The following is a 27,313-nucleotide window of genomic DNA, read 5'->3' on the forward strand; positions in this document are numbered from 1 at the left end:
TATCAGGTATGATACATAATTTTACCTTCCATATCATCATGCTGATCAATCCATAGACTGGTGGGATGTACCGAAGCAGTACTCACCCAGGGCGGGACATTGAAATCCCTGAACTCAACACTGAAGCTCCAAACCGGGCCTCCGCCCGAGCAGCCACAGTCAAGCGGTAATGTCTGGAGAAGGTATGGGCCGACGCCCAAGTTGCCGCCTTGCAAATCTCTTCCAAGGAGACGGACCCGGCCTCTGCCATCGAGGCCGCCTGAGCTCTAGTGGAGTGGGCCTTCAACTGAATAGGCGGCACCTTCCCCGCGGCCACATAAGCCGCTGCAATGACTTCCTTGACCCATCTTGCCACTGTAGGCTTAGCAGCCTGCAGACCCTTACGAGGACCTGCAAACAGGACAAACAGATGATCCGACTTCCGGAAATCATTGGTCACTTCCAAGTATCTGATGATGACCCGTCTCACATCCAGATATTTGAGAGCAGAATACTCTTCTGGGTAGTCCTCCCTACGAAAGGAAGGGAGACAGAGCTGCTGACTCACATGGAAGCGAGAAACAATCTTGGGTAGGAAGGAAGGCACTGTGCGAATAGTCACTCCTGCCTCAGTGAACTGCAGAAAAAGCTCTCGACAAGAGAGTGCCTGGAGCTCGGAAACTCTTCTGGCTGAAGTGATAGCCACCAAAAAGACTGCTTTCAACGTCAGGTCTTTCAGAGATGCCCTCGACAAGGGTTCAAAAGGTGGCTTTGTAAGGCTCTTAGCACCAGGTTGAGATTCCACGCAGGCACCACTGAGTGCAGAGGAGGGCGCAGGTGATTAACTCCCTTGAGGAAACGCATCACATCTGGCTGCAAAGCCAGGGAAGCACCCTTCAGGCGGCCCCTGAAGCAAGCCAGGGCCGCTACCTGGACTTTCAGGGAACTGAGCGACAGGCCTTTCTCCAGACCTTCTTGCAGGAACGCCAGCACTGAAGAAATTGGAGCAGTAAATGGAGAAAGTGAACCTGCTTCACACCACGCTGCAAAGGTACGCCAAACCCTGGCGTAAGCAGTAGAAGTAGAGCGCTTCCTCGCTCTCAGCAGAGTGGCGATGACCTTGTCTGAGAAGCCCTTCTTCCTCAGACTCTGCCGCTCAATAGCCAGGCCGTAAGACCAAAGGGGGAGGGATCCTCCATCACCACGGGACCCTGATGTAACAGGCCCTGCTCCACTGGCAGTCGCAGAGGTTCATCCACTGAGAGCCTGATCAAGTCCGCATACCAGGGACGTCTGGGCCAATCCGGACCCACCAGGATTATCCGGCCCGGATGCTTTGCCACCCGGTCTAGCACCCTGCCCAACATGGGTCAGGTCGGGAACACATAGAGAAGCTCTTGTGTCGGCCACTGTTGGAGAAGAGCATCTACTCCCAGGGATCGAGGGTCCCGTCCTCTGCTGAAAAAGCGCGGCACTTGGCAATTAGCCGATGACGCCATCAGATCTAGGCTCGGCTGGCCCCAGCGCTTTGTGATGTCCAAGAACACCTGAACAGATAGCTGCCACTCTCCGGGCTCCAAGGTATGGCAACTGAGAAAGTCCGCCTTGACATTCATGACTCCGGCAATGTGGGCCGCTGACAGCTGTTCCAGGTTCGTTTCCGCCCACTGGCATAGATTCATGGCCTCCTTGGCTAGAGGGGCGCTCTTGGTACCTCCCTGGCAGTTGACATAGGCCACAGCCGTGGCATTGTCCGACAGGACCCGTACAGGCTTCAACGCCAGTACCGGGATGAACTCCAAAAGCGCCAACCGAATGGCTCTGAGTTCCAGGAGGTTGATAGACCACTTTACCTCTGCAGGAGACCAGAGCCCCTGCGCTGTCCTTACCAAGCAGTGGGCTCCTCAGCCCGACAAAGAGGCGTCCGTCGTGACGACAATCCACTCCGGGGTCACCAGAGGCATTCCTGCAGACAACTTGTCTGTCTGCGTCCACCAGCTCAGCGCCTTGCGCACTGCTGGGTCCAAGGGAAGGCGCACAGCATAATCCTCCGACATCGGAGTCCAGCGCTGCAGCAGAGAGTGTTGTAGTGGTCTCATATGAGCCCTGGCCCAGGGCACTACTTCCATCGTGGCCGTCATAGAGCCCAACAGCTGCACATAGTCCCAAGCCCGAAGAGGAGAGGCTACTAGGAACTGGTCCATCTGAGCCTGAAGCTTGACAATCCGATTGTCTAGCAGGAACACTCTGCCCACTTGGGTGTCGAATCGAACTCCCAGATACTCCAGGGTCTGAGTTGGGCGCAGCTGGCTTTCCTCCCAGTTGATGATCCACCACAGGGAGCTCAAAAGAGCAACCACCCGGTTCACAGCTTTGCCGCACTCTGCATAAGAGGGGGCTCGGATCAACCAATCGTCCAGATAAGGATGGACTTGTACTCCTTCCTTCCTCAGGAAGGCCGCGATGACCACCATTACTTTGGAGAAGGTCCGCGGAGCAGTAGCCAACCCGAACGGGAGGGCTCTGAACTGGAAGTGTCGGCCCAGTACTGCAAAACGCAGAAAGCGTTGATGAGGAGGCCAGATGGGAATATGCAAGTACGCTTCCTTGATGGCCAAGGATGCCAGGAGCTCTCCTGCCTTCACTGCCGCTATAACAGAGCGGAGGGTCTCCATGCGAAAGTGCCTGATTGACCCCTTGAGGTCGAGGATAGGCTGTACAGAACCTCCTTTCTTTGGTACCACAAAGTAAATGGAGTAACGTCCCTTGCCAAGCTGATTCTCTGGCACCGGAACGACTGCACCCAGGCGGATCAGATTGTTCAAGGTCTGCTGCACTGCCACAGCTTTGACCGGAGACTTGCAGGGAGAGAGTACAAACCCGTCTCTTAAGGGTCGGCAGAACTCTAGCTTGCAGCCGTCTCTGATGACTTCCAGCACTCAAGCGTCTGAAGTTATTGTGATCCACTCGCCCAGAAACGAGGACAGCCGTCCTCCAATCTGCACTGGGGCGTGGACCAAGGCCCCGTCATTGGGTACGAGACCCTAGGGGAGGACCGGAGGGAGCACCTCCGGGACGGCGGTCTCTGCGAAAGGAATGCTGCTTGGGGGAGAAGTTCCTCTTGAAGGAAGAGGGGGCAGAGGAGCCCGACCTGCCCGGGCGGTACCGACGGGCTTCCTGAAACCGTCCTCTGGAGGTACCGGGGCGAGCACTAGCCCGAGCCCTGACCTCTGGTAACCTCTTGCCCTTAGACGTGCCGAGATCGGTCACGATTTTGTCCAGCTCGACCCCAAAGAGCAGCTTGCCTTTAAAAGGCAATCTAGCCAGGCGGGATTTAGAGGCGTGGTCAGCAGACCTATGCTTCAGCCAAAGCCACCGCCGCGCAGAGATTGTCTGAGCCATGCCTTTAGCTGAGGCCCTCAAGACATCATACAGCAAGTCTGCCAAATAGGCTAAGCCCGATTCCAGGGCCGGCCAATCAGCCCTCAAGGAATGATCCGAGGGGGAAGCCCGCTGCACCATAGTCAGGCACGCCCTGGCCACATAGGAGCCGCAAACTGAGGCCTGCAAACTTAAAGCAGCCGCCTCAAAGGACGACCTTAAGGCCGCCTCCAATCTTCTGTCTTGGGCGTCCTATAGGGCCGTGCCACCTTCCACCGGCAACGCCGTTTTCTTAGTCACCGCAGTGATTAAAGAAACCACGGTAGGCCACAGATAGGCCTCACGTTCACTTTCAGGCAAAGGATAGAGGCGGGACATAGCCCTAACCACTTTAAGGCTCGCTTCCGGGACATCCCACTGAGCCGAAATTAAGGTGTGCATGGCATCATGCACGTGGAAGGTTCTATGCGGGCGCTTCGTCCCCAGCATAATGGCAGAGCCAACAGGGGCTGAGGGAGAGACGTCCTCCGGAGAGGAAATCTTCAAAATGCCCATGGCCTGCATTAACAGGTTGGGCAAATCCTCTGAGCTAAAGAGCCGCGCTGCAGAGGGGTCATCCGCTCCATCCGAGCGGGGATCCGTCTCCTCCAAGGAATCCGCAAAGGACCGTTGGGAGAACTCAGATACGCTGCCCTCATCTACATCGGAGGAGACAAAGTCCTCCAAGGCCTGGGAATCAACCCGAGGGCGTTTACCTCCGGGGGCCTCAACCTCTTTACCAGACGAGGGAGCAGGGGCAGCGTTTTGCATAAGGAAGGCCTGATGCAGCAGCAAAACAAACTCGGGGGAGAAACCCCGCATACTGTGCACTTCCGCAGCCTGGGCTACAGCCCTAGACGCACACTCAACCGGCGCTCGCAAGAGCGGGGGAGAGACATGCTGCGCATCCAAGATGGCGTCCTGCGCGACACTCCGCGAAGGAGCCGCGCGGGAAGAACGGCGCTTAACTTTAGCCGCTTTTGTGCCGTCGCCCAAATTAAGGGCGTTCATGGCATCAATGTCTCCCACCTCAAGGGCGGCCCAAGAAGAAGCCGTCCGAGCCGCGTGGCCGGCCAATATGGTGGAGGCGAGCCGCGGGGGATGGGCGTTTATGGCGGGAAAAAACAGCCACACTGGAGGAAGGACCGGGACACTCATCGGTCACGAAACTGTCACCCAACAAGGGCGAATCAGACTTTAAGACCCCCGCATCCCCTCTAGAAGCGCACACGCGATCCGGGGAGCGACTCTTTGCGCCCTCGCCCTCCGACGCCATAGGCCACGTGGAGACCAATCGGGGAACCCCCTGCCCGCTATAAAAGGTAAAAATTACCTGCTGTCCGCTCCGAGCTGTAACGACCTGGTGTCCCAGTGAGTAGCTGCAATAAACGTTTAAATAAACGTCGAAATAAACGCCTTTAAGGACGCTCAAAATTTTTTTTTTTTTTAAACGGAGCCAGCGGGAGGGGGGAGAAAAGGAGGGACCTGGCGCCACCAGGTTTGCACTTGCTCAAGAAGAGCCCTCAACCCCAGGCACTCAACAAAACCTAAAAATTAGGCTTGGAGGCCTAGCCAGAGCTGCTGCTGTGTGTGACCACCACCTGCTGAGATAGAGAACATACTGAGGAGTTTCCGGCAGCACATGACCACATATAGGGAGGCAAAGTTTGCTCTCTATCTCCACCTGCTGGTAGATGGACACAACCCACCAGTCTATGGATTGATCAGCATGATGATATGGAATAAACGTTTAAATAAACGTCGAAATAAACGCCTTTAAGGACGTTCAAAATTTTTTTTTTTTTTTTTTAACGGAGCCAGCGGGAGGGGGGAGAAAAGGAGGGACCTGGCACCACCAGGTTTGCACTTGCTCAAGAAGAGCCCTCAACCCCAGGCACTCAACAAAACCTAAGAATTAGGCTTGGAGGCCTAGCCAGAGCTGCTGCTGTGTGTGACCACCACCTGCTGAGATAGAGAACATACTGAGGAGTTTCCGGCAGCACATGACCACATATAGGGAGGCAAAAGTTTGCTCTCTATCTCCACCTGCTGGTAGATGGACACAACCCACCAGTCTATGGATTGATCAGCTTGATGATATGGAACTAAGAATTAAATGCAAAGAATGGAAGCATTTTTTTAAAGATTGAAGTACGCTGTTTTTGTATTTTTGTTTTGCTAGTGACTGAACCCCCCCCCCCCCCCCCCCAAAAAAAAAAACAAATTCTGGAGTAATTAACAGGGAAAATTACTATCTTGGTTAGAGGCCAACCAAAACTGCTTTTTTCAGTTTCAGACAAAATCAAAACTGCAACTGAAACCAAGTTCAGTTGTGTGAATGTGAACCAATGAGGCCTACTGGGGATTGTCGGAGCTTGCAGTCAGCAGCCCTCTGCTAAACCCACAGGAGATTACCCTCTGGTCCCAGCAACTGCAAGCAGAGGCTGACAACTGGGAGAGCCATTTTAATAAGCACTTCTCAACAAGTTTGCCACATTTAGGTTCCCAAGGCAATGTACATGTAGTTAAACATCCTCCAAGACAGGAACTTTGTGAGAACGTGTTAAAAAAAATGCCAGATGATATTCAAAATGATTAAAGCAGGCATGAGAGGCTCTTACCCACTTAAATCGCTTGTCTATAGTTAACCGCCAATATTCAGTAGCACAAACAGAGCTGCTGAATATTCACGGTTAGAGCCTGCGCTGAAGCTGGATGACTTGTGGCTGTTGCGGGGCGGAGTTGGCACTTATGCAATTACCTGTCAATACTCAGCGCTTGACTGCTTAAGATAACTGCTTAAATTGGGCCGCATAAATAGCAGCCCTATCTTTAAGCAATTCAGCATATGCGGTCAAGGGCTGAATATTGCACTTCACTGCATAAGCTTTAGTGGCCAACCTAAAACCAGATATTCAATGACGGTGCCCAGACATGCTCCAGCACTGAATATCCAGGAATACAGACGACGGCAGACATTAAAATGCTGACCTCTGTCGGCTGACTATTGGCCAGATGATTACTAGCATTTTATGCTTATCCAAACTGTACACAAGTAACAAGAGAAAGTAGCAGAGATGCTTTCCGTTTTGTATTTAGTTATATAACCGATTAAAGACAAGCATAAAATAGGGTACCTAAAATAAGGTAAAGGAGTCCAAACACTGGTCTACAGTATAGACATTATAACAGCCTGATGCACAATCCAGTATAAAAAGCCCACTGATGTTACTGAATATGAGAACTATATGCTCTGAAAAATTACAAATCAAGAGCAATACATTTCTCAAATTATTTCACCGTAATATCATTTCCCTACTAACACTATAAGCTGACCAGTACTTGTGCTTGAAAACAATTACTGCAGGTTCCTCTCGCAAAGAATCTAGCTTCTGCACACTATGTTTGATTAAAACACTGCATCTTCATTAAAACAAACAGGGCCTGGAAATTCTTTCGAATTACCCAAATAAGAATATAAGAACAGCCATACTGGCTCAGACCAGCCCAGAGTCCTGCTTCTAATAGTGGCAAATCCAGGTCACAAGTACCTGTCAGAAACCCAATCAGTCAGCAACATTCTGCGTTACCAATCCTGGGGCAAGCAGTGGCATACCTAGGGTTACCATATGTCCAGATTTACCCGGACATGTCCTCTTGTTGAGGACATATCCAGATGGGTTTTGCCAGTCCGCCCATTTGTCCGGATTTCTGGTCAATCAGGCGGGCGGGTGGGCAGCGGACCTATCCTAGCCTCCCCTTCCCTTACTTACTATTGCCCTGGTGGTCTAGTAACCTCTTCGGGATAGGAAAGAGTCCCCTCTTTCCTGCCCGGAGCGCTGCCCTTGCCCTGAATCCTGTTGCTGTGACGGTCTCGGGATTCAAAATGGCTACCGAGAGTTGAAGCAGCCTCGCGAGACTGCTGCTCTCGGCGGCCATTTTGAATCCCGAGACCGTCACAGCAACAGGATGCAGGGCAAGGGCAGCGCTCCGGGCAGGAAAGAGGGGGCTCTTTTCTGCCCCGAAGAGGTCACTAGACCACCAGGGCAGTAGATAGTAAGGGGAGGGGAAGTGACGGGTGGGAAGAGGGGGAATATGTGACAGGGGCGGGGCAAGGATGCAAAAGGGGCGGGGTATGTGTCCTCTTTTTGAGAGGACAAAATATGGTAACCCTAGGCATACCCCACGTCCACCTCAATAACAGACTATGGACTTTTCCTCCAGGAACTTATCCAAACCTTTTTTTAAACCCAGATACACTAACTACATCCTCTGGCAGCGAGTTCCAGAGCATAACTTTTGAGTGAAAAAAAATTTCCTCCTATTTGTTTTAAAAGTATTCCCATGTAATTTCATTGAGTGTCCCCTGGTCTTTGTATCCAAGCCAGACTATATATTAATTTAAATAATGAAAGACTATCTTTTACCTCCAAGCAAAATAACCTCAACTAATGAAAACAAACTAAAAGCCACAGTGCTTTTACAATGGCTGATTTGGGCCACATTTGGAATGACAGAGGGGTGTAGTTACGGGTTGGCCTAGGCCCACCCAGTAGTGCTACACCTTTAACTTAGATGGCATGGAGGGAATTAGGCTGGGCTCCTGCAGTCCTGCATCTCCCTCCCTTAAGTGTCGCTCTCGCATGAATGGGTTCCCCAGCAGTGGCAGCGATTCCCACATGCTGCCTTCTGGTGCCACTAAGCCGGACGCCTCCTTTCTGCTTCTCTGTTGCAACTTCCTGTTCTGACTAGACAGCGGGACACTGCAGAAAGAAGGCTTCTGGCTTAGCAGAGACCTGTTCACACAAGAGTGATGCTTAAGGGAGGGAGATGCAGGACCGCGAGAGCCCAGCCTGCTTCCTTCCACACTGCTGCTGCCAGGAACCCGATCACAGAAAGTTGTGAAGTGAGGTAGAGAATGAAAGATGCTGCCGGGGGGTGGGGTCATAGAGGGAGAATTGTTGGACATGGGAGGGGAGGGGATAATTGTGGACATAAGGATGGAAGGTAGGGTAAGATGCTGCATGGAGTGTGAGAGGGATGCGAGGAGAAGTGCTGCATGGCCATGGAGGGTGTGAGGGGTGAGAGAGGGAGAATTGTTGTACATAGGGTTGGAGGGGAGGGAGAGGAAGAAATGTTGAACATAAGAGTGAGGGGGAGGCAGAGATGCTGCATGGAGGGTGAAGGTTGACAGACGAATTGTTGGACACAAGGGTGGAGGGGGCGATGATGTATGGAAGGTGAGAGGGATAAATGGACATAGGGGTGGAGGGGTGAGAGAGGGAGAATTGTTGGACATGGGGAGAAGAGGGGAGAATTATTGAACATAAGGGTGGAGAGGAGGGCGAGATGCTGCATGGAGAGAGGGGTGAGAGCGGGAGAAATGTTAGACATAGGGGTGGTGGGGAGGAATAGATGGTGCACAGGGAAAGGAGAAATGTTGGACAAGGTAGTGGACAGGAGGAAGGGTAAAATGCTGCCACTGGGGAGGGGGAAGAGATTTGGGGCACAGGGGAGGGGAAGAGATGGTGGACAATAGGAGAGAGGGAGAGATTTTGGACATGGAGGAAGATGAGAGGGAGGGAGAGGAGAGAAAGAGCGAGATGTTGGATGCAGGAGCAGAAGGGAGTGATGGCGAGATGCCGGACAGGGGAGTGAGGGAAGAGAGGGAAAAATCCAGGAGCAGAAGAGAGTGATGGCGAGATGCCGGACAGTGGGAGTGAGGGAAGAGAGAGGGAAAAATCCAGGAGCAGAAGGGAGTGATGGCGAGATGCCGGACAGTGGGAGTGAGGGAAGAGAGAGGGAAAACTCCAGGAGCAGAAGGGAGTGATAGAGAGATGCCGGACAGTGGGAGTGAGGGAAGAGAGAGGGAGAAATGGGGGAGCAAGCAGGAGGGAAGGGACAGGGAGATGTCAGGCTACAAGAGTGGAGATGGGGAGAAAGACAGAACATTTGCTGGGCTATAAGGGTGAAGGGGATGGTGGAATCATATGGGAGAGGCCAGGAGGAGGTGGCAAAGAAATGAATAAGAGGAAAGTGATTACATAGAGTAGAAATATGGTAACAGGTATTAGAGTAAAGATGAAAGAGAATTGAGGGATGGGGAAAGTATTAGATGGGTAATGTGAGAGCTATGAGAAGATGGAAATTTGATAGATGGCTGAAAAGTAAAAAGGAGGAGAAGGGCAATAGATGGTAAAATTTGAATTGACAGAGAGCAGAAAAGAAAAGAGGAAAGAGCTAAAAAGGAACGATCAATATGTTAGAGGCAGGTGTAGTGTGGGAATAGACAGGAGAAAAGACAAATGAACAGCAGCCACTTGAAGGAGAATTAGCAGATGGCAGACAGGAAAGTAGAAAAGAGAAATCAGAACCAACATGATGGAAAAATTAAATGTCCAGACCACAAAAGTAGAAAAAAGAATTTTATTTTGAACATAAGAGTAGCCATACTGGGTCAGACCAATGGTCCATCTAGTCCAGAAGCCTGTTTTCCAAACAGTGGCTAAGCCAGGTCACAAGTACTGGGCAGAAACTCAAATCATGGCAACACTCCATACTACAAATCCCAGGGCAAGCAGTTGATTCCCATGTCTGTCTCAATAGCAGACTATTTGGCATATTTTCAAAGCACTTCTTCCAAAGTTCCATAGAAACCTATGGAACTTTGAAATGCTAAGTGCTTTGAAAATATGCCTCTATGGATTTTTCCTCCAGGAATTTTTCCAAACCTTTTTTAAACCCAGATACGCTAACCACTGTTACCACATTCTTCAGCAAAGAGTTCCAGAGCTTAACTATTTGTTGAGTGAAAAATATTTTCTCCTATTTCTTTTTAAAGTATTTCCATATAACTTCCTTGAGTGTCCCCTAGTGTTTGTACTTTTGGAACACAATTGATTTACTTCTACTCATTCTACACCTCTCAGGATTTTGCAGACCTCAATCGTATCTCCCCTCATCCGTCTCTTTTTCAAGCTGAAGAGCTGAAGAGCCTTAACCTCTAACCTTTGCTCATAGAAGAGTTCCATCCCTTGTATCATTCTGGTCGCTCTTCTTTGAACCTTTTCTAATTCCACTACATCTTTTTTGAGATACGGTGACCAGAACTGAACGTAATACTCAAGATGCGGATGCACCATGGAGCGATACAAAGGCATTATAGTATTTCTGGTCTTATTCACCATCCCTTTTCTAATAATTCCTAGCATCCTATTTGCTTTTTTGGCCACCGCCACACACTGGAGGATTTCAGCGTATTATCTACACCACCACCTAGATCTTTTTTTGAGCGCCGACCCCCAAAGGAGGACCCTAGCATCAGATATCTATGATTCAGATTATTCTTTCCAATGTGCATCACCTTGCATTTATCCACATTAAACTTCATCTACCATTTGGATGCCCAGTCTTCCAATTTCCTAAGGTCTTCCTGCAATATTTCACAGTACGCATGTGTTTTAACAACCTTGAATAGTTTTGTATCATCTGCAAATCTGATCACCATTCCGATTTCCATATCATTTATAAACATGTTAAATAGTACCAGTCCCAGTACAGATCCCTGTGGCACTCCACTGTTCACCCGCCTCCACTGAGGGAAATGACCATTTAATCCTACCCTCTGTTTTCTGTCCAATAACCAATTCCTAATCTACACCAGAACATTGCCTCCTATCCCATGGCTCTTTAATTTTCTCAGGAATCTCTCATGAGGAACTTTAGCAAAAGTTTTCTGAAAATCTAGATACACTACATCAACAGGCTCACCTCTATCCACATATTTATTCACGCCTTCAAAGAAATGAAGCAAATTGGTGAGGCAAGACTTCCATCAGCTGAACCCATGCTGACTCTGTCCCACTAAACCATGTTTGTCTACATGTTCTTCAATTTTATTCTTTATAGTAGTTTCCAATGTTAGCTTTGGGAAATGTCTTTGTACTGTGTTCAGCAGAAAAGGAAATGCATTTCTGTTTTTCTTTGTTCAGTGTTGTAGTACAAGCTAGATTTATCTTCTTGGGGTTCCCAGCTCAACTTCTGTCTAAAATATTTTTTTTTCTAATTTGTGATCCATTATTCAATATTTGGTGAGGGTCTGTCAGTGTGTTGATCAAGTTTCTACAGTGTTGTAGTCTTTCTTTACTCTCCTGTTCTCATCTCCATGTTTAACAAAATGGCTGCCATGGAGATGAGAACAGGAGAGTAAAGAAAGAACCTCCATCCTGAAGAAGTCCGTGAAACCTGGCCAAGTCAGCTGAGGTTCTTAATGATTGAAGTTGCATCTCACATCTTGCTGCCAAGTAATGAGGCAGCCTGGGCAGAGAAATCATATTTGTTAATTCTGTTTAAATTTGGTTCAGTCCTGTAAAGTGGAAGAATGCCATCTGGGTTTAATTGCTCAGAAGTCTAGCTTTTGCTAGACTAGAGGTTAGAAAGGTCAGAGAGAAATGAAACTTTCTTTGTCCCTTTTTTAGTGATGGATTGTTCATATTTACCACATCTGGATGCCATTCAATCTCGAGGGGATCAGCAAGCAAGGCATACTGCAGTTTTAAAAGGATTAGGCTAATGCTGGTTAGAAGAAGATAGTTTAGATATAGATAATTCTAGATGATTTAGATTTTGTCTTATAAGGAATTCTGATTTCTGCTTATTTTAAAATATGTTTTATTCTGTTTAATTAATAAGTTCTATTTCTATGTAGAATATCTTTTCAATTCAGTGTTACATCTTTGACTGACTTTTCAAGTGAGCTTTGTCTGCAGTTTAAGAGGTCATCATCTGGTTTGAATTATCCACAGTCCTAGCTAGGTGAAAGAGGTCAGGAAAAGTCAACTCTCTTCTCCTTGATGAATAGCTAAATGTAGGACTGGCCTTCTGAAAGTAATAACAAACCATGTCTGTGTGCCATTAAGTAAGATTGGCCCCTCAATGAACCCAGTTTAAGATATGACTGGGATTATGTGAATAATAATAAAATGCAAGAGATAGGTGCCACATTGTCTAGTTTGAGAGGCCCCAGGTCATAGGTCAGTTTAGGAAATATCTGAAACCTATGTAACTGATATTTTTAAGTAATGTGTAAGTAATAATTAGTTCAAGACAGGGTAATCAATCTATTCTTTACCATCTGGTGAGAAAGGGGGGCTAGAGAGGTGTAGGACCCTATATAACTGGGAGCAGAAGCAGCTTACGTTAGAAGAAGAGAAGGAGCTGAGACGAGAGAGACAACAGACAGGAGAAGGACAGGACACAGAGAAAGCTAGAGCTGATGTCCTACTTTGTTTGCTGGCAAATAAAGAAGATTTCTCTCTCATTCTGGTGTGTGGTGTTTGACTCCTGAAGTACCACAGATTCTGCTAACAATAGTGGTAATTCCTGCAACAGTAATAAGATTAAAGTGGTGATATTTTAAGTTGAAATGAATCGATGCTGAAGTGGAACTAGTGATTGTTGAAAATGTTAGAGTAAAGAAGAAGAGAATGATTTGAGATTAATTATACACAGAAAAAAAATACTACTAAAAAATGAATACAGATATAAAGGCTATGCAAAAGCATATTAAAGGATCAATGAGGATTTGCATCTAAATGCATAAAAAGTACAGATCTAGCAGCTATGATGCATTAGGCCTGAAGCTCCTTTATAACATACTATGCTTGTTAATGAATTATGTGTGTACCTGGGAACTTCTTTGAATACTTAATTATTTACTTGCTGGCAGTCCTGTTTCCTCCCAACCAAAATTGTAGCCAGGTTGAGGGATCGGAGAGTGGACTGGTGCAGGCGCATATTTTAAACACAATAGATTGCGTGAAAAATAGGAGCCAACGGAAGTCCATTTGGGGGAGCAGTCGCTCCCCTGGCACCACCACCCCCTGCTACACCCTCTGCTCCCAACCCCAACAGCCTCCGTTTTTATTTTTTGGATGGTATTCACTATTAAACCAATGAGTGTTTCAAGCCTCAGTCTGGTGTTCCACCTGCCTCTCTGGGTATTGCAAGCTTCATTCTGGTACATCAATTGCCTCTCTCACTGCATGCCAAGCCTCATTCTGGAGTCTCTAGAGATTTTGACTACAATCACCATTCCCATGCAGCTCTCTACTTTGGATGGAGGGAGGGGAGGATGAGTGGAGGCAGGGCTAGCCCAAACACTAGGCCTGACTCAGAGAGATCACCTAGTACAGTAGCTTCTTAGGGGCAACAAAAAGCAGCTGCAGTCAAATCAAAACAATTGGTCCTCACAGTCAAACAAAACGATCAACACATTTTAACAGGTTTGTGTTTAACACGGTTAATTGGTTAGTGTTTAATTATCAATGGGGGGTGTCTAAAGGCAAGGGTTGAGGGGCTGTAAAGCTTAAAACTTCACCTAGGGCACCCACACCCCTTACACTGGTTTGAGTGAAGGTCCGTAGTTTTGTTTTCATCACGGTGAGCATTTTTTTCCCAACGTAGACACCTAAATATCCTTGCACCGGTGTTTTATGCAAAACTTAAAACCACTAAGTGCAACAGCCAGTCATGGGTTTCCAGTTCCTGCCACCTCGGTATACCTGTCAGGTTAGCCAATGATCTCTTCTTACCTCGTAAGGGCCCTAGCACATCAGCCAGGACCTTCTCAATTACTGGCCCTCTCCGCGCTAAGCACGCCCTACTCGGAAACCCGAAACACTTATGATGAACAGAACTAAATTCAAACAGACCTCAGCACCGAACAACCAAACTAGCAGCCGCTCTGGCTACTTTATAGAACGACAAGAAAGAAGGCTTACCGGCGGATTTACAAAGCCCGTCCTGTCCAGCAGCCGTTAATATTACCCCAATCCAGTTTCCCCAAAAAATTTTAAGTACAACTTCAATAAAAACAAACACAATTTTGTCTACTATCCCTAACTTCCAGGGGTACGTACGACCCCGCCTAGCTGGGAACGCATGCGCAAAAAGCAAGCAGCCTGAGCAGCGCTTACGCATCCTTCCTTTGTGCAGAACACAAAAATACGTGGTGATGGTTATACTACGTCTTTTTATATTGTATTGAATTGAGTTCGAATTAACGCAAGAAGAACAAATCAATATAAGATAATGCATACATGGATCTAAACACCCTCGTCCTCTTACTGGTTAATCTGTGGATACCAAAGATTAGAAATAGCAAGGCCTATACGAAGTTCAGATCGTAGCACGTGGGGGAGGGGGGTCATTTGTAGATCACTATTTGCGCATCTGTACAATTTATTTGCCCGACCTTTTGAAACTTTTTGTCATCGTGCGCCAGTACCTGAGAACGCGTTACGTGGGCAGGTTTGGCGGCCATCTTGTGTGTGGCAGCAAGAACGTTAGTGTCTTATAGTTCTGGCATTTCTGGGCACGTCTCTTTTCTGCTAATGGGAACCTGGCTGCCTGGCGCGTCACTCACGCCCGTTACCATAGTAGCGCGCTGTCAGAGGCTGGTGGTGGCCGCTGACAGGGAAGCTCCGGGAGCCTTGGCAAGGTAAGGAGACAGCCGGATTGGGGTTGTGAGAGTGAACCAGCACACACACAAAAAAATGCGCCATATGTTCGACTTCTAAAACTGAGAGTTGGTCGGTCTGCTTTAGAAAACCAGCGCAGAAATTGGGGCGTGTAGGGTAATGCCGCTACTAGGCTTGGAGCGTTCTTAAATTGTGCCCGAGAGGCAGAGCTTTGTGCCGCGTAAGGAAGAGGAGGGGTGTTTCGGTAGGTCGAGCGGGAAGTACGCTGTTGGGAGGAGGGAGCGGTATAGAGGGGACTGTCAGATAGATTCTGTAGTAGTCTGCTCTTTGGGGAGGGATAGCTGTCGGGGCGTGCTGTATGTTATTGACGCAGGGGTTAGTACCATGGGTTGTGTTAAGTTGTGTTGCGGAGGGGAGGGGAGGGGGCTGTAGTGTCATCCTTTCACTTGTTTGGCAGACAACAGTTGGGTTAGTTGAAATTTGTGTTGGTTGGGGAAGCGGTTGTGAGAGAGCGAGCAAGTTGGCATATTGTATTGGCCGAGGAGGTTTATTGACTTTGCTCTGAACAGCGTCTGCTTGGCAGGCTCATGTTGTGAACACTGGGCACGGTGGGTGTGTTCGCCAGGTTTCTTTCTTTGAGTCACGGGAGTAGGGAGGTCATGTTTGGCTGCTAACTGGTTTCATTGTGCCGTTGAAGGCTATGCAGTGGGGGTGGGGAAGTATCAGTGGAAGCGAGGCGGCATTGGCATATCAAGGATCTGGTTTTATACGTATATTTTGTTTTCCCTACAGAATGGTGTTATAAAAAGGACGAGTGGCCTCTATACTGAGCTACAGAAAAGTGGGTCCTAGTTTTCTAGGTAACTTTTTTTCTGGAAGTTATACTCTTTGGTACGTTTGGACTATGATAACACTGATTAGTTCTCTGTTTAGGCAGAACTGAACAGTAGTACTAGTAGTACCCGGTGAAGAATGAGGTAAAAAAAAAAAAAAGTTGACTAGCAGGGAGGGAGGAGGAGCCAAGAAGATTCCCTGGGCTTGCTGGGAATAGAAGGGGATTCTTAGTGGACCTTTGTTCATTATGTAAATAGGATTTAAAAATATATGTATTTTTCGACTGAAGGTGGGGGAATTCCAGAGCTTAATTGTGCATTGAAAGAAAATGTTGCTGGACGATGTAGTAAATACTGTTTTATGTTTCAACTTTTTTATTGATGATACAATAGCTCAAACATAACCTTGAAATGCAACAATTTACAAAGCCATTGACCTAACTTTTTTATACAGATATGACAGTACTTGTGTCATCAATGTTTTGTTCCCTTTTATATATTTTCTCCCCTTATGCCCACAAACTGTGAACACTGTACCCAATAAGTTTACATACCTTGTCAAAGTGAATGATAAAGAATAATAAAATGAAATTTTTCCTATTAAGCTAACCTCACATGGGGTGTTATATTTATTAAGGTACCTTGTCTAGAATCCCCAATCCCTCCCCCCTTCCACCCACCCGTTCTGTCCTACCACGGTAGTAAATACTGTTAATGTAACTGGGTTAAAATAAAAGGTTTGGACAAGATAAGGATAAGATCTATGGAATAAGGAAATGTTTAAAAGAGATTGTATCAAAGTGTTAAAAAAGGTCCACCTGCCACTTTTCTTCATGTGTCTAGGGCATGCTGTTCTTTTTAATTTTCATTAATTATATACAGTACTGCCTGCAAGTCCAAAAGCTATTGAAGTGGTGTATATTCACTTATTAGTTTTTCTGTTCCTGGAGGGCTCACAGTCAGAGTTTCAATCTGAGGAAATGGAGTGTTAGGGGGGTCCTTTTATTAAAGCTTAGCGTGTCCTATTTTATACCTATGGGTCATGTGGCCCTTCGTGAATGCAAGTGTCCGTTAGCACATGCTAAGTTATATTAAAAGGGCCCCTAAGTGACTTGCCCAAGATCAAAGGGAGCAACAGTGGGACTTGAACTGAATTCCCCTGGTTCTCAGCCCAATATTCTAACCATTTACGAAGACAGAGGAAACCAGCAGGAATTTTTGTAACTTTTAGTGGATCTTTTAGAGAGGTTGGGTACAGAGACAGTAATACTTTTAACTTTGGCTATATCTGTAGCAATTGGTACGGAGAGGAAGGACTTAGCGAAGTTTGAAGAATGGTCTATAATTTGATAGAGAAGATAAAAAAGGTGGGAGTGTAAGCCAGGCTATCCAAAGACTGAAACCAAAGGGTTCAATTAAAAATATGTGACGTTTTAATAGTTTTGTAACAAATAATAATAAAACAACTTTACATAGAGAACAACTCTAATAATAAAACAATTTTACATAGAGAACGACTCGACACAACCAATGAAGGGAGATTATAAATAGTTATAAATCTCAAAATCTCACTGCTCAAAAACAAACCAAACGATAGATCTGCAGGCAGGATCTAAAAAGGTCTTTTAAAAGACCGTTCATTGGGTGATCCTTCTGCCGCTGGTGTTATAGCACGCAGCGGCAGAAGGATCACCCAATGAACGGTCTTTATAAAGACCTTTTTAGATCCTGCCTGCAGATCTATCATTTGGTTTGTTTTTGAGCGGTGAGATTTTGAGATTTATAACTATTTATAATCTCCCTTCGTTGGTTTAACGTAGTGATCAGACTCCTGATGTAGGCCACCTGGCCGAAACACAATGGTTGTGTCGAGTCGTTCTCTATGTAAAATTGTTTTATTATTAGAGTCATTCTCTATGTAAAGTTGTTTTATTATTATTTGTTACAAAACTATTAAAACGTCACATATTTTTAATTGAACCTTTTGGTTTCAGTCTTTGGATAGCCTGGCTTACACTCCCACCTTTTTTATCTTCTTTATTCGCACCGTGGGATTTACTGAGTTCTTTTGTGGATTCTCTCTAGACTATAATTTGATAGTTAAGGTTTAATGCTAAAAAATCAGGGTCATTTTATTTATTGCATTTGATACGTAACATAAGAACATAAGAATAGCCATACTTGGTCAGACCAATGGTCCATCTAGGCCAGTATCTGTTTTCCAAACAGTGGCCAAGCCAGGTCACAAGTACCTGGCAGAAACCCAAATCGTGGCAACATATCTGTCTCAATAGCAAACTATGGACTTTTACTCCAGGAATTTTTCCAAACCTTTTTAAAACCCGGATACGCTAACAGCTGTTACCACATCATCTGGCAAAGAGTTCCAGAGCTTAACTATTTGTTGAGTGAAAAAGTATTTCCTCCTATTTGTTTTTAAAGTATTTCCATATAACTTCATCGAGTATCCCCTAGTCTTTGTACTTTTAGAATGAATAAAATATCGATTTACTTCTACTTCTTCTACACTACTCAGGATTTCGTAGACCTCAATCACATCTCCCCTCATTCATCTCTTTTTCCAAGCTGAAGATCCCTAACTTTAGCCTTTTCTCATACGAAAGGAGTTCCATCTCCTTTATCATTTTGGTCGCTCTTCTTTGAACCTTTTCTAATTCCGCTATATATATTTTGAGATACGGCGACCAGAACTGAGCGCAATACTCAAGGTGCAGTTGCTCCATAGAGTGATACAAAGGCATTATAGTATTTTTGGTCTTGTTCACCATCCCTTTCCTAATACTTCCTATCATCTTGTTTGCTTTTTTGTCCATCACCGCACATTGAGCAGAAGATTTCAGCGTATTATCTACAATGACACCTAGATCTTTTTCTTGAGTGCTGACCCCCAAGGTGGACCCTAGCTTTCCAATGTGCATCACCTTGCTTTTGTCCACATTAAATTTCATCTGCCATTTGGATGCCCAGTCTTCCAGGTTCCTAAGTTCTTCTTGCAATATTTCATAGTCTTCACGTGTTTTAACAACCTTGAATAGTTTTGTATCATCTGCAAATTTAATCACCTCACTCATCGTTCCGAATTTCATATCATTTATAAATATGTTAAATAACACTGGTCCCAATACAGATCCATGTGGCACTCCAGTGATCACCCTCCTACATTGAAATTACCATTTAACCTTACCCTCTGTTTTCTGTCCAGTAACCAATTCCTAATCCACACCAGAACCTTGCCTCTTATACCATGACTCTTTAATTTTCTCAGGAGTCTCTCCTGAGGAACTTTATGAAAAGCTTTCTGAAAATCTAGATACACTACATCAACACAACAGGCTCACCTTTATCCACATGTTTTTTATGCCTTCAAAGAATCATCTTCATTAAAGTCTTACTTCATTTAAGACTTCCCTCGGCTGAACCCATGCTGACTGTCCCAGTAAACCATGTTTGACTAGGTGTTCTGTAATTTTATTCTTTATAATAGTTTCCACTGTTTTGCCCGGCACCAACATCAGGCTTACCAGTTTGTAATTTCCCAGATCACCCCTAGAACCCTTTTTAAAAATCAGCACCACATTGGTCACCCTCCAATCTTAAAGTACTACAGATGATTTTAACGACAAGTTACATATTACTAACAGCAGATCAGCAATTTCATGCTTGAGTTCTTTGTGTACCCTTGGATGTATGCCAACTGGTCCAGGTGATTTATCACTCTAACTTGTCGATTTGTCTCACTAAGAGGCATATTTTCAAAGCACTTAGCCTTCCAAAGTTCCATAGAAACCTATGGGACTTTGGAAGGCTACGTGCTTTGAAAATATGCCTCTGTCTTCCATACTCACTGAGATTTCTTTCAGTTACTCTGCATTTTCACCCTTGAAAACCATTTCTGGTACAGGTAGATCTCGTACATATTTTTTGTAAAGACAGAAGCAAAGAATTCATTCAGTTTCTCCGCTATGACCTTGTCCTCCCTGTTTGCTCCTTTTGCTCCTTCATGATCTAATAGTCCCATGGATTCCCTCGCAGGCTTTCTGCTTCTAATGTACCTGAAAAAGTTGTTACTGTGAATTTTAGCTTCGGCGGCAAGTTTCTCTTCATATTCTCTTTTAGCCTTTTTTATTAATGCTTTGCTTCTGACTTGCCAGTTCTAATGTTGCTTCTTATTTTCTTCATTTGGATCCTTCTTCCATTCTTTAAAGGACAATCTTTTGGCTGTAATAGCCTCTTTTACTTCACCTTTTAACCATACTGGCTGTCATTTTCTCTTCTTTCCACCTTTTGCGTATACGTGGAATGTATCTGGACTGGGCTTCCAAGATGGTATTTTTGAATAACATCAACACCTGATTTATAGAGGCATAATCGAAAGGGGTGCCAAAGTTTTCCTGAGGACTGTCAGCAATCGTTGTCTAGGGTTGGTCCTGGGTCCAGTTCACAGAGGCAGTGGGTTCCCAAAGAATGCACACTCCACACGGGTTTAGATATATAAAGTATATTATATTTTGCAGATATATATATAGGCTCACAGCACTTAGTACAGGTAACTGGTACAGGCTTTCTCTGGGTGTGTGTTTAGAGAGAGAAAGAAAGGATAGGGTGTTTGTTCAGAGGAAGAGAGAAGCCTTGGGGTTGTGATGCAAGAGGTATATATATGTGTGCAGAGAGAAAGGAAGAGAGAGAAGGGCCTAAGAAAACATAGTCCTGTGCTCTGGGAGAGAAAGCTTTGGGGAAGAAAGGGGGGCCAGAGCCAAAGCTCTGGAGATGGGTAGGTGCAGGGGGAAAGACAGAGAGAGAAGACGTGCATGCAGAGCCCTGTGTGCTCTGCTTGCAAGGAGACAGAGCACGAGGGGGAGAGGTGCCCCGGACAGAGAGCAGTGCCCCGAGCACTATGTGTTTCTCCTTTATACCTCCAGAACAGAAAGAGATCAAAAACTTATCTTCCTTCCCAGCCAAATTCCAGTGTACTTTCTTTGAAGTCAGGAGAGGTGAGCATTTTCACAGGTTCTCCTTTTGAAGTTACTAGTCATGGAGCCTCTCTGTCTGGCCTCCTTTTGTTCTTAGCTAGCCCTGCTCCCAGATATGACAAAAGTTATGTTAATCAGGAGCAACTGAGAGACAAAAGGGCTATTAGGCCTCTCAGCACCATTTGGTCCATGTCATCCTCAGTGGTTCCTGAGGGAGGGGGTGGTTCTCAGAGGTCAGAAACTGGTTTAATATTACTCTAAGTATGTCAAGCTAGTTTCATTTTAATATAAGTATGTCCAGCAATAATTTTGACTTCCAGCAATCCTGATAAGGATGTCCTCGCAGGACGTCCTGGCGAAGGGGTGGGGAAACCCGTATTATTGAAACAAGATGGGCATCCATCTTTCATTTCGACAACACTGTCGGGGATGCCCAAATCGCAAAATTTAGGTTGACCTTAGAGATGGTCGTCCCCGATTTTCGGCGATAATGGAAACCAAGGACGCCCATCTCAGAAACGACCAAATCCAAACCCTTTGGTCGTAGGAGGAGCCAGCATTCATAGTACACTGGTTCCCCTGACATGCCAAGACACCAACCAGGCACCCTAGGGGGTACTGCTGTGGACTTCATAGCTCCCTTACCTTGTGTGCTGAGCCCACCCAAACCCACTCCCCACAACTGTACACCACTACCATAGCCCTAAGGGGTGAAAGGGAGCACCTACATGTGGGTACAGTGGGTTTGTGGTGGGTTTTGAAGGGCTCACATTTACCACCACAAGTGTAACAGGTAGGGGGGATGGGCCTTGTGGGACAGAAAAACACAGCCTGCACCCACTAAAACTGCTCCAGGGTTCTGCATACTGCTGTCATGGAGCTGGGTATGATATTTGAGGCTGGAAAAAATATTTAAACATTTTTTTGAGGGTGGGAGGGAGTTAGTGACCACTGGGGGAGTAAGGGGAGGTCATCCCTTATTCTCTCCGGTTGTCATCTGGTCATTTAGGGCACATTTTTATGGCTTGGTCATAAGAAAAAAAGGACCAGGTAAAGTCGTCCAAGTGTTCGTCAGGGACGCTCTTCTTTTTTCCATTATCGGTCGAGGATGCCCATGTGTTAGGCACACCCCAGCTCCGCCTTCACTACGCCTCCGACACACGACGGAAAGCAGTTGAGGACGCCCAAAATCGGCTTTTGATTATGCCGATTTTGGGGACCCTGTGAGAAGGACGCCCATCTTGCAATTTGTGTTGAAAGATGGGCTCCCTTCTCTTTCGAAAATAAGCCCGTTAGTGTCCTAACTTAAGCAGCCAATCCTTTTAGTTTCTTTTTAACCATTGTCCTTATTTTACTTTATTTTATTATAGTCACCCTTTCGAAAATTAAATACAACTACAGTAGATTTCTGTTGTGGGTTCATCCCAGATAGTAGCTCAAACTTAATCATGTTATGATCAGCGTTTCCCAGGGGACCGAACACCGCCACCTCTCGCAGTATGCCCTGCACGCCACCAAGCACCAGATCCAAAGTGGGTCCTCCTCCTGTCAGTTTCCTGAACCAGCTGCTCCAAGAAGCAGTCGTTTATTACATCTAGAAATTTTATCTCCCTGGAACTCCTTGATGTAACATTTATCCAGTCAATATCTGGATAATTGAAATCGCCCATTATTATAGTGTTGCCCAATTTGTTAGCTTTCCTAATCTCTAAACATTTCTTAATCCGTCTGTTCGTTCTGTCCTGGTGGACAGTAGTACAGCTCTACATAATGATTCGACTCTATCTGTTTCATGTAGAATGTTTATTTTATTTGACTCAATTCCCTCTAACATATTGCGCAATCCCCTCTCCAATTTGATCCTCTCTTTCATTGTGATACAATTTGTACCCTTTTAACACAGTGTCACATTGATTGTTCTTTTTCCACCATCTCTGAAATGCCTGTTATATCTACCTCATCATTTACTGCTGTGTACTCTTAAATCTCCCATCTTATTTTTTTAGGCTTCTAGCATTTGTATACAGGCACTTCAAATTATGTTTTTTTCCTTTGATCTACAAGCTGCTTAGAAGCTGAAGGGAATAATTTGCATCCTTTATCCTGCTCTCTCATTAAGCACACCTGACTTACTTTCAGCATTGTTGAAACCTCTCTATTGGGATTCCCTAAATGTCCTGTCTCAATAGTATCCTTAAACTGAACCATGTGCTCCTGGGTGACTGTCGGCTCCCCCCCCCCCCCAATTCTAGTTTAAAGGCTGCTCTATCTCCTTTTTAAAAGTTAGCACCAGCAGCCTGGTTCTATCCCGGTTAAGGTGGAGCCCATCCTTTCAGAACAGTCTCCCTCTTTCACAGAATGTCGCCCAGTTCTTGACAAATCTAAATCCGTCATCCCTGCACCATCGTCTCAGCCACACATTTTGAAGCTCTGCCTGCCTTTTGGGTCCTGTGCATGGAATGGGGATCATCTCTGAAAATGCTACCCTGAAGGATCTGGACTTCAGTTTTCTACCTAAGATCCTAAATTTGGCTTCCAGAACCTCCCTCCCACACTTTTCTATGTCATTGGTACCCACATGTACCAAGACAGCCGGCTCCTCCCTAGCACTATCTAAAATCCTGTCTAGGTGATGTGTAAGGTCTGCCACCTTCGCACCAGGCAGGCAAGTGACCAGGCGACCCTCACGTCCACCAGCCACCCTGCTATCTACATGCCTAACAATCAAATCACCAACTACAACAGCTGTCCTAACCCTTCCCTAGCCTAGTGGTTAGTGCATCCTGGGGACCTGGATTCGATTCCCTCTGCAGCTCCTTGTGACTGTGGGCAAGTCACTTAACCCTCCATTGCCCCAGGTACAAAATAAGTACCTGTATATATGTAAACCGCTTTGAATGTAGTTGCAAAATACCACAGAAAGGCGGTATATCAAGTCCCATTTCCCTTCCCTTCCCACCGGGGCAGGAATTCTTGGAGACATATCCTGAGTGTGAGAGGATAGTGCATCCCCTGGTGGGCATATCCTGCTACTTACTACTACTACTTAACATTTCTAGAGCGCTACTAGGGTTACACAGCGCTGTACAAAATAAACAAAGAAGGACGGTCCCTGCTCAAAGGAGCTTACAATCTAAAGAACGAAATGTCAAGTTGAGCAGACTAGATTTCCTGGGTAGAGGTGTAGAGGTTAGGTGCCGAAGGCGATGTTGAAGAGGTGGGTTTTAAGCAGAGATTTGAAGATGGGCAGGGAGGGGGCCTGGCGTATGGGCTCGGGGAGTTTGTTCTACGCGTGGGGTGAGGCGAGGCAGAAAGGGCGGAGCCTGGAGTTAGCGGTGGTGGGGAAGGGTACTGAAAGGAGGGATTTGTCTTGAGAGCGGAGGTTACGGGTAGGAACGTAAGGGGAGATGAGGGTTGAGAGGTAAGGAGGGGCTGCAGATCGAGTACATTTGTAGGTTAGTAGCAGAAGCTTGAATTGAATGCGGTACCTGATCGGAAGCCAATGAAGTGACTTGAGGAGGGGGGTGGTATGAGTGTATCGGTTCAGGCGGAAGATAAGACGTGCAGCAGAGTTCTGGACGGACTGAAGGGGGGATAGGTGGCTAAGTGAGAGACCAGTGAGGAGTAGGATGCAGTAGTCAAGGCGAGAGGTAATGAGAGAGTGGATGAGAGTTCGGGTGGTGTGCTCAGAGAGGAAAGGGCGGATTTTGCTAATGTTATAGAGGATATTATATATCCTTTCAGTCTTTGGAATCCTTGGTAACATCTTTATTATTATATATCCTTTCAGTCTTTGGAATTCTTGGTCGCCCTCCCACTTTTATTTCATAGAGGAAGAAGCGACAGGTCTTGGCTATCTGCTGGATATGCGCAGAGAAGGAGAGGGAGGAGTCGAAGATGACACCGAGGTTGCGGGCAGATGAGACGGGGACGATGAGGGTGTTATCAACCGAAATAGAGAGTGGAGGTAGAGGGGAAGTGGGTTTGGGTGGGAAGACAAGAAGTTCGGTCTTGGCCATGTTCAGTTTCAGGTGGCGGTTGGACATCCAGGCAGCAATGTCGGATAAGCAGGCAGATACTTTGGCCTGGGTTTCCGCAGTGATGTCAGGTGTGGAAAGATAAAACTGGCTACAGGAGTACTTCCTACTTCACCAGGATGATGCTCTCCTTCTAGGAGACCTCTCTCCAACGTAGCACAGGTGCTGCCAGACTGGGGGTGGGACTTCTCTACAATGTCCCTATAGGTCTCATCTATGTACCTCTCTGTCTCCCTCAGCTTCTCCAAGCCTGTTGTTCTAGCCTCAAGAGAATGGACCCGTTCTTTGAGAGCTGGGAGCTCTTTGCATCGGGCACACACATATAACCTCTCACCAACTGGGAGATAATCATACATGTAACACTCAGTGCAAAAGACTGGATAGTGCCCTTCTAGCTGTTGGACTTGCTGTCTCCTTCTTAGTATTTGAGTTTTTCAATAATTTAAAACTTGCTAAGGTATTAAGGATATTAGTCTAATATTTAAAAAAAGTTAAGCTTATATGGTATAATGTGTGATTTATTGTTTTCTTCTTAGAAAGTGATGAAAGGTAATTAGAACTCTGTAAGAGCACTCCTCCCTTGTTATCCTAATTAGAATAATTATAACTGAAGAACTGTGCTAGGGGTGGGAGGGATTGAAGACTAAACTAGGCCCTGCTGTGCCTGCTTGAGTCTCTCTGTTAATGCTGTAGTAAAAAGAAAATTAGGGAAAAAGAGTATGGAGACTAGTTGATAAAGTTTGCTTTTTTTATATTTTTATTCTGTCAATAGCCTACAATTCCTCCATTAAACCCAAGTCCCAAAGCACAGACCAAAATAATGTTCACTTACCCAGTGCTTTTTTTGTGCCGGTACGCAACGGTACGGCGTACCGGCACCTTTTTTTGCCCGCTCCGCCCCCCCCCCCCCCCCCGTGACACTCCGGGCGACTCCTGCACTTAGTTTTTTTTTTTTAAAGACTCAGAACGCGCGAACGATGCAGCCGGCAGCGATTGAAAGAGGCTGTCTGGGCTGGCGTCTGCGTCGGAGCTTCCCTCACCCTCTGCGAGTCCCACGAAACAGGAAGTTGTAACAACGAAGGTGGGACTCGCAGAGGGTGAGGGAAGCTCCGACGCAGACGCCAGCCCAGACAGCCTCTTTCAATCGCTGCCGGCTGCATCGTTCGCGCATTCTGAGTCTTTAAAAAAAAAAACTAAGTGCAGGACTCGCCCGGAGTGTCACGGGGGGGGGGGGGGGGGAAGGATTGGGGAGAGAAAGAGGGAAACCAACAGAGAGAAGGATTGGGGAGAGAGAGAAAGAGGGAAACCAACAGAGAGAAGGATTGGGGAGAGAGAGAAAGAGGGAAACCAACAGAGGGAAGGATTGGGGAGAGAGGGAAAGAGGGAAACCAACAGAGGGAAGGATTGGGGAGAGAGGGAAAGAGGGAAACCAACAGAGGGAAGGATTGGGGAGAGAGAGAAAGAGGGAAACCAACAGAGGGAAGGATTGGGGAGAGAGGGAAAGAGGGAAACCAACAGAGGGAAGGATTGGGGAGAGAGGGAAAGAGGGAAACCAACAGAGGGAAGGATTGGGGAGAGAGGGAAACCAACAGAGGGAAGGATTGGGGAGAGAGGGAAACCAACAGAGGGAAGGATTGGGAAGAGAGGGAAACCAACAGAGGGAAGGATTGGGGAGAGATGGAAAGAGGGAAACCAACAGAGGGAAGGATTGAGGAAAGAGGGAAACCAACAGAGGGAAGGATTGGGGAGAGAGAGAAAGAGGGAAACCAACAGAGGGAAGGATTGGGGAGAGAGAGGGAAACCAACAGAGGGAAGGATTGGGGAGAGAGAGGGAAAAACAGATGGAAGGATTGGGGAGAGAGGGGAAAAACAGATGGAAGGATGGGGAGAGGGGAAAACAGATGGAAGGATGGGGAGAGAGGGGAAAAACAGATGGAAGGATGGGGAGAGAGGGGAAAAACAGATGGAAGGATGGGGAGAGAGAGAGGGAAACAGATGGAAGGATGGGGAGAGAGAGGGGGGAAAACAGATGGAAGGATGGGGAGAGAGAGGGGGGAAAACAGATGGAAGGATGGGGAGAGAGAGGGGGAAAAACAGATGGAAGGATGGGGAGAGAGAGAGGGAAAACGGAAGGATGGGGAGAGAAAGAGGGAAGACGCTGGATGGAAGAATGCAGAAAGAAATAGGGGAGACACTGGAAGGATGGGGAGAGAAAGCAGAGCTGCTGGATGGAAAAGGGGAATAGAGAAAGACTGGAGAATAAGAGGAAGGGGCATGGGGAGAACAAGGGTGAGGAAAAGATGAAAAGCCACAGGTAGATGAAGGAAATTAAAGAATGGATAGTAAGAATGAATTAAATCTGGACAGAGAGAGAGCCTGAAAAATATTGAAGAAAGCAAAGAAAAAGGAGACAAAAATGACAAATGGCACAGAAGAGTTAAGCGAAAACAAAGGAAAGCAGAATTACAGACTGGGACCAATATGGAAAGAAAAACAGTCACCAGACAACCAAGGTAGAAAAAAATCATTTTATTTTCATTTTAGTGTTTGTAATATGTCCAATTTGAGAATTT

The 27,313-nt window shown here is 46.3% G+C and overlaps 2 protein-coding genes across 6 annotated transcripts in view; one reads left to right on the plus strand and one right to left on the minus strand.

Moving 5' to 3' along the window:
- Window positions 1-14,298, minus strand: part of SETDB2 (SET domain bifurcated histone lysine methyltransferase 2) — a 212,838-nt gene extending 198,540 nt beyond the window's left edge. For 3 of the 4 annotated variants that reach the window (XM_030200466.1, XM_030200463.1, XM_030200469.1), the window contains exon 1: window positions 14,181-14,298. The gene's annotated coding sequence lies outside the window, so the exon portion shown is untranslated. Of the gene's footprint in view, window positions 1-13,991; window positions 14,045-14,180 lie in introns of those variants that run through there. The other variant, XM_030200465.1, reaches the window with a different exon arrangement.
- Window positions 14,299-14,800: 502 nt separating this feature from the next.
- CAB39L (calcium binding protein 39 like) overlaps window positions 14,801-27,313 on the plus strand; it is a 212,963-nt gene continuing 200,450 nt past the window's right edge. Inside the window, exons 1-2 of one of the 2 annotated variants that reach the window (XM_030200471.1) lie at window positions 14,825-14,899; window positions 15,672-15,739. The gene's annotated coding sequence lies outside the window, so the exon portion shown is untranslated. Of the gene's footprint in view, window positions 14,900-15,671; window positions 15,740-27,313 lie in introns of both variants that reach the window. The other variant, XM_030200470.1, reaches the window with a different exon arrangement.

Source organism: Microcaecilia unicolor, chromosome 4 (assembly GCF_901765095.1).
Source record: "Microcaecilia unicolor chromosome 4, aMicUni1.1, whole genome shotgun sequence".
In the NCBI taxonomy this organism is placed as follows: domain Eukaryota; kingdom Metazoa; phylum Chordata; class Amphibia; order Gymnophiona; family Siphonopidae; genus Microcaecilia; species Microcaecilia unicolor.